Consider the following 12,500-nt stretch of genomic DNA (forward strand, 5'->3'; position numbering starts at 1 on the left):
AATAATCATTTATTTCCATGGGAAATGTTACAAAAGAATCTATCAAATAATAAAATAAAAAGATAAACCTAAAATACAGTTTTGCCAAAAGAGGAGCAAAAATGGGATTAGCGCCCTCTTTTGGTGGCCTTGGGTCACCGTGACAACAGGCAAATTTGCATTAAGCATCTCCAAATTGTCCTATAATACTTAAGTTAATGCTGTTACGTTAAGTAAAAGCGGACCTCATATTCCAGTAAAGCCATGATTTATGGCTCACAGTCTATGACTCAAGTGAACACGATAAAATGAAATTTATCCATATTTTTGGGTATATGGCAAATAAAGATAATTGCAAGCTAATTACTCGTTGGAAGCAGGAGCAGTTGTCTCTTTTTGAAGCCATGGATGAAGTAGTCAATATAGATGCTGCAGATATCGTTGCTTCATTCCCCTCCAGCAACTGTAATTTCTTGACTATCAAGATTTCAATAGAACTTTTAAGTTTTGTGTCCACATTTGAAGAGATTGGCCATATATGATTTACTTAACACACGCACACACACACATAATAATTATTATTATTGATATAATTTTTATTATTTTATAATGATTATTATTATTATCATTAACAATGGCTTCGTCATTATCATTCCTATCGTTATCCTTATCATTATTACTATTTTTATTATCATTATTATTGTTATTATACTGATTATTATCATTATTATTGTTATCATAGTGATTGTTATTATCGTTATTATTGTTAATGTTATCATTATTACTATCAGTATTGTTATCATTGTCATTATCATTAATGCTATTATTATAATTTTTGTTATCATTATCATCATAATTTTTATTATTATAGTTAGTATCATCTGTATCATTATCATTAGAGTCCGGTGACAGAGAGAGTATACCCGGACTTGAAAAATATACAATGGGTTTGTTGTTTTCTAGTAGATCTGAAACTACCGATGATGAATCAGTCGAGCGCAAAGTTCGCACCCTTAAAGAGTTTTTTTGTGACCAATATTCAAAATGGCCGCTGCCGTTGATGATGATAACAATAATAGTATATTAATAATCCTAATAATCATTATCACTAATAGCTAAAACTCGGCCTATTTTCGTCTCAGGATCCTGGTTTTGGTTTCATATTCTCAGTTTTCGGGGGCTAGAAATCGACTGAAACATATTTCATATACTTCCGGTGATATTTCACTAGATATCCCTTTACGCGAGGGACATACTTAATAGTATTATTATTATAAGTACTTATACTATATATTGATGCTTTTCAGATGTCTAGCAAATGGTGCTATCTTTCTCTTCATTTTAGTTAAGTATTTTGATATTATCATGTTCGTGTTTATTTTCACTTCATGAAAAATAACTATGTTACTTTGGGCATATTCCTTTATACAGATTCTTTTTTTGTAGGTCATTGCCATAATGAATCTATTATACATAAATATCCTCAAATGATAATGAGGTATGTATTTTTCTAGATGCCAAATGTAAAGTGAAGAGAGCATATTACAACATCATGGAGCACAAAATATTGAAAATAGCGCAATAATTAGATTTTTTATTTCAATTATATACACAGTCCCTAATATCCAACACTCGAAAGTCTACTCAAAATCCTCTTGATAATCATTATCTCCTACTGAATAGTCCTCTGATTTGTGCTGTTATCACCACCCTAACACGCACAGAAATTGAACATGATAATTGTCCTGAGCCACGGTTACCAGCGCCTGATCAGCACATCTGCTGGAGTAAAAGATATATCAGCTGGTGTAATTACTGATTGCAGCGTATGTGTATCCATAATCATTTAGGTGTAAATCTGGTGGATTAAGAGCACATTCCAGAAAGATGCTTATAACTTGCTTTTTGTGATGTGCTTTTCAATTACTTTTGTCATCAGTGGACGATATCTCAGAGCTAGTGCGGAGTTTAGTTTCTACATTTTACAATACTGAGCCACATATTGAAGTGATGCCACATTCTCTTCAAGTAAAATCCTTAACAAGCAGCAGTTAATTCGGAGACTTCATAAACTGCACTTTGTTCTTCAACGTTGCCCAACTTGCTAAGGGTCTTTATTAATTCATTTGTCTTTTTTTACGAATCGAAGTACATTTACCATATCACATACCGAAACAGCATGATCAGGAAATAGATTTCCAACAACGCCATAATGTGTCTCCACATTTGCTTTGATATCAATACTTGTTCAAGTAATACTAGTACTTATAACCAAGTTACATCTAAGCTGTCTTTCCACATAAAAATGAGCTAATAAAACAAACATGTGTCATCTGCAGTTATGTTAATGGTTTTCTTTCCGTCTCAGCCAAATTAACCTATTGAATGTGTACTGCGATCTGGTCTCTGCCATGGCATATATTTATTGGTGTTAGCTCTTCTCCTATAACAACTAGTGCAAGGTTTACTATCGAGGGGAAGCCCGAAAATCATCCAGTCCATTGGTGCATGGTGGCTTAGGCCGAGAGAAAGAAGGGAGAGGACTTGTTCACTTCCTCGCGAGGAAGTCCCATAACCCATGTATAAGTCCCGTAGTGAAATAGGGTCTAATTAAGTGCGTTCTTGGCTTCTTGTTGTATCGAAATGATAATAATAATAATAATAATAATAATAATAATAATAATAATAGGCAATAATAAAAAAAATCACTGAAGAAAATGAATAGATAATAAGATCCTCATTCGGGAGGGACGGGTTACCACTGAAAGAGGGACTTGGGTTCTTAAAAAGGGGTCATCTCTGGTTAGTGCTGGCCAATACACTATGGACCTTCTTGGTTGTAAACAAAATTAATATCACATGGACAAGTCTAGCAATTCCCTAACCGACATGAAACAGGGTCAGACACTACCTTATCTTGATGTTCCAGCAACGACACAGTAAGGGTAATCCACGGGGAACACACAAACACGGACTCCAGAGACAACTCCCTTTCAGGTTTAAGGATACGGCTATGTCCGATATGCGAAGGTGAACCTCGCCCGGGTCGGCACGGCCCGGCCTGTGCCGACTAATGCCGACTCGATGACGCGACAGAGTTTAGTCCTTACCCACCGTGATGCCCATCCAGAGTGGTAACCTCCAGGCGACAATTGCGATTCCTCGCGCCTGGACGGGGCGCGAACCACCGACCCCTCGGATGAGAGACCGACACGTTACTTCTGTATACTCCCGGTGTTCATTTCGGCTACGTCATTGTGGCTTCAGTTGTTTCAATAAATATCACGTATGGTGGTTCGCGCCCCCTCCAGGCGCGAGGAATTGCAATTGTCGCCTGGAGGTTACCACTCTGGATGGGCATCACGGTGGGTAAGGACTAAACTCTGTATAAATAGAATAAATAATTGTTATCATCATTATTATCATTACTGTCATTATTTTCATGATTATTATCATTATAGTCATTATCATCATGATTATCATTATTATTATCATTATTGCAGTTATAAAAATTATTATGCTAATTATTATCGCTATTTCTATCATTATATCTATTTATATAATGATAATAGCAATAATGATAATTATATAAATAATAATGACAATAATAATAATTATAATGAATATGATAATGATATTATTTCTATTGCCATTATTAGTATGGAAATTATTGGAATAAGGTTAATTATTGCTATTATTGCAGTAATTATGAAAATTATCATTATAATTATGATTTTATCATTATTATTGTCATTATCATTGTCACTATCATCATAATTATCATTATTATCAATAATAAAGGAATTATAGTGAAAATCATCATAATTACCTGAATTAATGTTAAAATGATTATCATCATTATTGCAGATATAATCATTATTATGCTAATTATTATTGCTAGTTTTATCATAATAACTATTTATATAATGATAATAGCAATAATGATGATTTAAAAAATAATAATGACAATTATCAATTTCATTATCATCATTATTCTCAATAATAAAGGAACTATCCTGGAAATCATCATAATTACCTGAATTAATGTTAAAATCCTCGTAATTACCATTAAAAAGCAAAAAAGGTTTTTTTTCGACGTCTTTCTCAAAAGGCTGTAATACGCTAGATTTTGCCATTTTTTCGACTTTTCGAATTTTATTACTTCTCGCCTTTATTTAATTATGAAAGGACTGAATAATAATTATCATCATTATTATCATTACTGTCATTATTTTCATGATTATTCTCATTATAGTCATTATCATCATGATTATCATTAGTATTATCATTATTGTAGTTATAATAATTATCATGCTAATTATTATTGCTATTTTTAGCATAATAACTATTTAAATAATGATAATAGCAATAATGATAAATTTAGAAATAATAATGTCAATAATAATAATTATAATGACAATGATAATGATATTATTTCTATTTCCATTATTAGTATGAAAATTATTGGAATAGAGTTAATTATATCAGTAATTATCAAAACAATTATTATAATTATGATTTTATCATTATTAATGTCAATATCATTGTCATTATCATCATAATTATCATCATTATTGTCAATAATAAAGGAATTATCATGAAAATCATCATACCTGAATTAATGCTAAAATCCTCATAAGTACCATTAGAAAGCGAAGAAGGGTTTTTTTACGTTTCTCTCAAAAGGCTGTAATACGCTAGATTTTGCCGTTTTTTCGACTTTTGGGATTTCATTACTTCTGGCCTTTATTTCATTATAAATGGACTGAATAATAACTATTATCATCATCATCATTACTGTCATTATTTTCATGATTATTATCATTATAGTCATTATCATCATGATTACCATTTTTATTATCATAATTATTGCAGTTATAATAATTATTATGCTAATTATTATTGCTATTTTTATCATTACAACTATTTATATAATGATAATAGCAATAATGATAATTTTAGAAATAATAATGACAATAATAATAATTATAATGACAATGATAATGTTATTATTTCTATTGCCATAAATATGAAAATTATTGGAATGGAGTTAATTATTGCAGTAATTATCAAAATCATCATTATAATTATGATTTTATCATTATTATTGTTATTATCATTGTCATTATCATCATTATTGTCAATAATAAAGGAATTGTCATGAAAATTGTCATAAATACCTGAATTAATGTTAAAATCCTCATAATTACCATTAAATGGCGAAACAGGTTTTTTTCGACGTTTCTCTCAAAATGCTGTAATACGCTAGATTTTGCCGTTTTTTCGGCTTATGGGATTTTATTACTTCTGGCCTTTATTTCATAATAATTGGACCGAATGATTATTATTATCATAATTATTATCATTACTGTCATTATTTTCATAATTATTATCATTATAGTCGTTATCATCATGAATATCATTATTATTATCATCATTATTGCAGTTATAATAATTATTATGCTAATTATTATTGCTATTTTTATCATTATAACTATTTATTTAATGATAATAGCAGTAATGATAATTTTAGAAATAATTATGACAATAATAATAATTATAATGACAATGATAATGATGCTATTATTATTTCTATTGCCATTATTAGTTTACAAATTATTAGAATAGAGTTAATTATTGCTATTATTGCAGTAATTATCAAAATTATCATTATGATTATTTTATCATTATTAATGTCATTATCACTGTCATTATCACCATAATTATAATCATTACCATTAAAAACCAAAAAAAAAGGGGATTTTCGACGTTCTTCTCAAAAGATTTTATTACTTCTGGACTTTATCATTTTATAAATGGACTGAATAATAATTATTATCATTATTATCATTACTGTCATTATTTTCATGATTATTATCATTATAGTCATTATCATCATGATTATCATTATTATTATCATTATTGCAGTTATGATAATTATTATGCTAATTATTATTGCTATTTTTATCATTATAACTATTTATATAATGATAATAAATATGATGATAAATTTAGAAATAATATGGACAATAACAATAATTACAATGACAATAATAATGATATTATTTCTATCGCAAAAATTAGTATGAAATTATTGGAATAGACTTAATTATTGCTATCATTGTAGTTGTTATCAAAATTATCATTATAATTATGATTTTGTCATTATTATTGTCATTATCATCATAATTATCATCATTATTGTCAATAATAAATGAATTATCATGACAATCATCATAATTACCTGAATTAATGTTAAAATCCTCATAATTACCATTAAAAAGCGAAAAAGGGTTTTCTTCGACATTTCTCTCAAAAGGCTGTAATACGCTATATTTTGCCGTTTTTTTCGACCTCTGGGATTTTATTACTTCTGGCCTTTTTTTTCATCATAAATGGACTGAATAATAATTATTATCATTACTGTCATTATTTTCATGATTATTATCATTATAATCATTATCATCAGGATTATCATTATTATTATCATCATTATTGCAGTTATAAAAATTATTATGCTAATTATTATCGCTATTTTTATCATCATAACTATTTATATAATGATAATAGCAATAATGATAATTGTAGAAATAATAATGACAATGATGATATTTATAATGACAATGGTGATGTTATTATTATTTCCATTGCCATTATTAGTATGAAAATTATTGGAATAGAGTTATTTATTGCTGTAATTATCAAAATTATCATTATAATTATGATTTTATCATTTTTGTCATTATTGTCATTATCATTGTCATTATCATCATAATTATCATCATTATTGTCAATCCTCATTTTTACATGAATTAATGTTAAAATCCTCATAATTACCATTAAAAAGCAAAAAAGCAAAAGAGCTTTTTCGACGTTTCTCTAAAAAGGCTGTAATATGCTAGATTTTGCCACTTTTTCGACTTATGGGATTTTATTACTTCTGGCCTTTATTAATGATTTTTGTCAATCCTTATATTTACCTGAATTAATGTTAGAATCCTCATAATAACCATTATAAAGCAAAAAAAGGAGTTTTTCGACGTTTCTCTCAAAAGGCTGTAATACGCAAGATTTTGCCGTTTTTTCGACTTATGGGATTTTATTACTTCTGGGCTTTATTTCACTATAAATGGACTGAATAATAATTATTATCATCATTATTATCATTACTGTTTTATTTTCATGATTATCATTATAGTCATTTTCATTATGATTATTGTTATTATTACCATCATTATTGCAGTTATGATAATTATTATGCTAATTATTATTGCTATTTTTATCATTATAACTATTTATTTAATGATAATAGCAGTAATGATAATTTTAGAAATAATTATGACAATAATAATAATTATAATGACAATGATGATGATGCTATTATTATTTCTATTGCCATTATTAGTTTACAAATTATTAGAATAGAGTTAATTATTGCTATTATTGCAGTAATTATCAAAATTATCATTATGATTATTTTATCATTATTAATCAATTATTATTGCTATTTTTATCATTATAACTATTTATATAATGATAATAGCATTAATGATAATTTTTAGAAATAATAATGATAATAATACTAATTATAATGACAATGATAATGATATTATTATTTCTATCGCAATTATTAGTGTGAAATTATTGGAATAGACTTAATAATTGCTATTATTGCAGTTATTATCAAAATTATCATTATAATAATGATTTTATCATTATTATTGTCATTATCATCATAATTATCATAATTGTCAATAATGAAAGAATTATCATGAAAATCATAATTACCTGAATTAATGTTAAAATCCTCATAATTACCATTAAAAAGAGAAAAAGTGTTTTTTCGACATTACTCTCATAAGGCTGTAATACGCTAGATTTTGCCGTTTTTTTTTTTTTTTTTATTTGGGGGATATTATTACTTCTGGCCTTTATTTCATTATAAATGGACTAAATAATAATTATCATTATTATCATTACTGTCATTATTTTCATGATTATTATCATTATAGCCATTATCATCATGATCATCATTATTATTATCATTACTGCAGTTATAATAATTATTATGCTTATTATTATTGTTTTATTTATCATAAATAGTTATAATGATTAAAATAACAATAATAATTGGCATAATAATTATTATAACTGCAATAATGATGATAATGATACTGATAATCATGATGATAATGTCTATAATGATAATAATCAGGAAAATAATGACAGCAATGATAATAATGATAATGATTATTATTCAGTCCATTTATAATGAAATAAAGGCAGAAAGTAATAAAATCCCAAAAGTCGAAAAAAAAACTTTTTCGCTTTTTAGTGGTAATTATGAGGATTTTAACATTAACTCAGGTAATTATGATGATTTTCATGATAATCACTTTATTCTTGAAAATAATGATTATAATTATGTTGATAATGACAATGATAATAATTATTGTCATTATTATTTCTAAAATTATTATCATTGCTACTATCATTATATAAATAGTTATAATGATAAAAATAGCAATAATAATAAGCATAATAATTATTATAACTGCAATAATGATAATAATAATAATAATAATAATAATAATGATAATAATGATAATAATCATGAAAATAATGACCGTAATGATTATAATGATGATAATAATTATTATTCAGTCCATTTATAATGAAATAAAGGCCAGAAGTAATAAACTCCCATAAGTCGAAAAAAACGCAAAATATAAGCGTATTGCAGCAATTTGAGCGAAACGTCGAAAACAAACTTTTACGCTTTTTAATGGTAATTATGAGGATTTTAACATTAATTCAGGTAATTATGAAGATTTTCATGATAATTCCTTTATTATTGACAATAATGATGATAATTATGATGGTAATGACAATGATAATGACAATAATAATGATAAAATCATAATTATAATGATATTTTTGATAATTACTGATATAATTAACTCTATTCCAATAATTTTCATACTAATAATGGCAATAGAAAGAAAACCATTATCATTAACATTATAATTATTATTATTGGCATTATTATTTCTAGAATTATCATTATTGCTATTATCATTATATAACTATTTATAATGATAAAAATAGCAATAATGATTAGCACAATAATTATTATAACTGCAATAATGATGATGATAATAATAATAATGATAATGATGACTATAATGATAATAATCATGAAAATAATGACAGCAATGATAAAAATGATGATAATTATTATTCAGCTCATTTATAATTAAATAAAGGCCAGTAGTAATAAAATCCCAAAAGTCGAAAAAAGGCAAATTCTAACGTATTACAACCTTTTGGGAGAAACGTCGAAAACCACCTTTTTTTGGTAATTATGAGGATTTTGACATTAACTCAGGTAATTATGAGGATTTTCATGATAATTCCTTTTTCATTACCATATTATGACAATTATGATGATAATGACAATGATAATGACAATAAAAATGATGAAATCATAATTATAATGATAATTTTCATAATTACTGCAATAATAGCAATAATTAACATTATTCCAATAATTTCCATACCAATAATGGCAATAGAAATAATAATATCATTATGATTGTCATTATAATTATTATGAATGTTATTAGTATTTCTAAAATTATCATTATTGCTATGTCAGTAATGATAATAATGATGATAATAATTATTATTCACTCCATTTATAATTAAATAAAGGCCAAAAGTAATAAAATCCCAAATGTCGAAAAAACGGATGAATCTAGCTTAGCCTTTTGAGAAAAAATTCATTTTTCGCTTTTTAATGGTAATTTTCAGGAATTTAACATTAACTTGATGATTTCCATAATAATTCCGTTATTATTGACAATAATGATGATAATTATGATGATAATGACAATGATAATGAGAATAATAATGATGAAATAATAATTATAACGATAATTTTGATAATTACTGCAATAATAGCAATAATTAACTCTATTCCAATAATTTTCATACTAATAAGGGCAATATAAATAATAATAACATGGGATTTTATCATTAATTTAGGTAATTATGAGGATTTTCATGATAATGCCTTTCTTATTGACAATAATGATGATAATTAGGATGATAATGACGATGATAATGACAATAATAATGAGAAAATCATAATTATAATGATAATTTTGAGAATTACTGCAATAATAGCAATAATTAACTCTATTCCAATAATTTTCATAATAATAATGGCAATAGAAATAATAATATCAGTATCATTGTCTATATAATTATTATTATTGTCATTATTATTTCTAAAATTATCATTATTGCTATTATCATTATATAAATAGTTATAATGATAAAAACAGCAATAATAATTAGCATAATAATTATCATAAATGCAATAATGATGATAATAATAAAGATAATCATGATGATAATGACTATAATGATAATAATCATGAAAATAATGACAGTAATGATAATAATGATAATTATTATTCTGTCCATTTATAATAAAATAATAATAACATCATTATCATTGTCATTATAATTATTATATATGTTATTATTATTTCTAAAATTATCAGTATTGCTATGACAGTAATGATAATAATGATGATAATAATTATTATTCAGTCCATTTATAATGAAATAAAGGCCAAAGTCGAAAAAAACGGCAAAATCTAGCGTATTACTGCCTTTTTAGAGAAACTTCGAAAAAAAACATTTTTTGCTTTTTAATGGTAATTTTGAGGAATTTAACATTAACAGGTAATTGTGATGATTTTCATGATAATTCCTTTATTATTGACAATAATGATGATAAGTATAATGATAATGACAATGGTAATGACAATAATAATGATAAAATAATAATTATAACGATAATTTTGATAATTGCTGCAATAATAGCAATAATTATCTCTATTCCAATAATTTTCATACTAATAAGGGCAATATAAATAATAATAACATCATCATCATTGTCATTTAAATTATTATTATTGTCATTATTATTTCTAAAATTATCATTATTGCTATTATCATTATATAAATCGTAATAATAATAAAAATAGCATTAATAATTAGCATGATAATTATTATAACTGCAATAATGATGATAATAATTAATGATAGTCATGATGATAATGACTATAATGATAATAATCGTGAAAAATAATGAGTAATGATAATTATTATTCAGTCCATTTAAAATGAAATATTGGCCAAAAGTAATAAAATCCCATAAGTCGAAAAAACGGCAAAATTTTGCGTATTACATCCTTTTGAGAGAAACGTCGAAAAAAAACCTTTTTCGCTATTTAATGGTAATTATGATGATTTTAACATTAATTCAGGTAATTATGATGATTTTCACGATAATTCCTTTATTATTGACAATTATGATGATAATGACAATGATAATGACAATAATACTGAGAAAATCATAATTTTAATGATAATTTTGATAATTACTGCAATAATAGCAATAATTAACTCTATTCCAATAATTTTCATACTAATAATGCCAATAGAAATAATAATATTATTATCAGTCATTATAATTATTATTATTGTCATTATTATTTATAAGATTATCATTATTGCTATTATCATTATATAAATAGTTATAATGATAAAAATAGCAATAATGATTAGCATAATAATTATTATAACTGCAATAATGATGACAATAATAATTATAATCATGATGGTAATAACTATAATGATAATAATCATGAAAATAATGACAGTAATGATAATAATGTTGATAATAATTATTATTCAGTCCATATAAAATCCAAAAAGTCGAAAAAACGGCAAAATTTTGCGTATTACAGCCTTTTCAGAGAAACGTCGAAAAAAACCTTTTTCGTTTTTTAATGGTAATTATGATGATTTTAACATTAATTCAGGTAATTATGATGATTTTCAATATAATTCCTTTATTATTGACAATAATGATGATAATTATGATGATAATGACAATGATAATGACAATAATAATAATAAAATCATAATTATAATGAAAACTTTGATAATTACTGCACTAACAACAATAAATAACTCTATTCCAATAATTTTCATACTAATAATGGCAATAGAAATAATATCATTATCATTGTGATCATTATTGTCATTATTTTTTTTCTAAAATTATCATTATTGCTATTATCATTATATAAAAAGCAATAATGATTACCGCAATAATTATTATAACTTCAATAATGGTAATAATATTGATAATCATGATGATAATGAGTATAATGATAATAATCATGAAAATAATGACAGTAATGATAATGATGATAATTATTATTCAGTCCATTAATAATGAAATAAAGGCCGGAAGTAATATCATCCCAAAAGTCGAGAAAACGGCAAAATCTAGCGTATTACAGCCTTTTGACAGAAACTTCGAAAAACCACCTTTTTCGCCTTTTAATGGTAATTATTAGTGTTTTTTAACATTGATTCAGGTAATTATGATGATTTTCACGATAATTCCTTTATTATTGAAAATAATGATGATAATT

Source organism: Penaeus vannamei, chromosome 33 (genome assembly GCF_042767895.1).
Source record: "Penaeus vannamei isolate JL-2024 chromosome 33, ASM4276789v1, whole genome shotgun sequence".
Classification (NCBI taxonomy): Eukaryota; Metazoa; Arthropoda; class Malacostraca; order Decapoda; family Penaeidae; genus Penaeus; species Penaeus vannamei.